This window comes from Otolemur garnettii, unplaced genomic scaffold (assembly GCF_000181295.1).
Source record: "Otolemur garnettii isolate 467f Iridium unplaced genomic scaffold, OtoGar3 scaffold00020, whole genome shotgun sequence".
Lineage (NCBI taxonomy): Eukaryota > Metazoa > Chordata > Mammalia > Primates > Galagidae > Otolemur > Otolemur garnettii.
In genome coordinates, this window is record NW_003852415.1 from 18,960,011 (window position 1) to 18,961,439 (window position 1,429).

Genomic DNA, 1,429 nt, shown 5'->3' on the forward strand with positions numbered 1-1,429 from the left:
GGCTCTGTCTCAAAAAAAAAAAAAAGAGAATTGCCTGAGCCCAAGAGTTTGAGGTTGCTGGGAGCTATAACGCCATAGTACTCTACCAAGGGCGACAGCTTGAGACTCTGTCTCAAAATAATAATAATAATAATAATTCAAGTATTTTATTGAAAACCTACACCTGGAGACAATTTTCATAAGCTCTAAACGTTCTTTTCTTTTCTTTTTGGAGATAGCATCTCACTCTGTTGCCCTAGGTAAAATGCTATGGCATCATCATAGCTCATAGCAACTTCAAACCCTTGGGCTTAAGCAATCCTCTTGCCTCAGCCTTCCAAGTAGCTGGAACTACAGGTGTGCATCACTACGCCTGACCAGTTCTTCTATTGCTAGTAGAGACAGGGTCCTGCTCTTGCTTAGCATGGTCTGGAACTTCTGAACTCAAGCAATGCCCACCTCGGCCTCCCAGGGTGCTAGGATAACAAGATGAGCCAGCTTGCCTGATCTAAACCTCGTTTTCTTGATAAAGACTACATAAGTTAAGTTTTAAGCAGAGGTCTACCCCACAACTCATAAATACAAACTCACTTTTCCAAATGCTGGATACACTTTTCCAATGATGGAGGATGCACTTGTAAAACAACCAAAAGTCCAAGGACAGTATATCCTTGGTGAACCTAAAATACTCACCAAAGACTGATCCTTTTAGGGAAGGAGGGACAGCAATCGGAGATGGGTTCAGGGAGGGGGCAACATCTGCCATCTCACAGAGCAATGAGGGTAACTCTAGACAGGTGTTGAGAAAGGTAGAGGAGCACCCATTCCAACGGGTGTCTGGGAGTGTGGGAGCGTAAGACCCCCCTCCAAGGGCAGGCAGGGGCACTGAGAAGGAGGATAAATGATCTAGACTGGGGCATGTTCCGGAGGCCTAGGATGTCACCTTGCAGCCTGGCCTTTACCCCATGGGCCAGGGGGTCCAAAAAGCCAAGGAGATGATCTAAGAATCACCACTGGAATTTGCCAAAAGTACTAATTTGAAGTCCATTCCTGAGGACTGTGATTCAGGAAATCTGGGGCAGGGCCCAAGAGGGATTGGAGTTTGCCACGCTCTCAGGTGTTGCTCAGGAGTAAAACAGTTAGGTATCCAAACAACTGCTCATTTGTAGGCAGCAACTCCCCTTGCTTGACCTTAAGGAATAGAAGCAGGATCTGATTTGCTGGGAAAGGAACAGGCTTAAGGGCAGAAGCAGAAGAAATGTAAGATGGAAATAGCTCTGATGCTTCTCAGCTTGAGGGCAGGCCCAGGCCCTGGAATGGAGAGGAAATTGCAGAAAGATGGTAACAGCCACCTTCCAACCACAGTGGTACCAGGAAGTAGTTAAAAGCCCAGGACTGGCTCGGCACCTATAGCTCAACCGGCTAAGGCGCCAGCCACGTACACCTAAGG

At 47.1% G+C, this 1,429-nt stretch overlaps 1 protein-coding gene across 1 annotated transcript in view; it reads right to left on the reverse strand.

Moving 5' to 3' along the window:
- Window positions 1-1,429, reverse strand: part of ITPK1 (inositol-tetrakisphosphate 1-kinase) — a 181,866-nt gene that overhangs the window by 137,567 nt on the left and 42,870 nt on the right. The window lies entirely within an intron of this gene.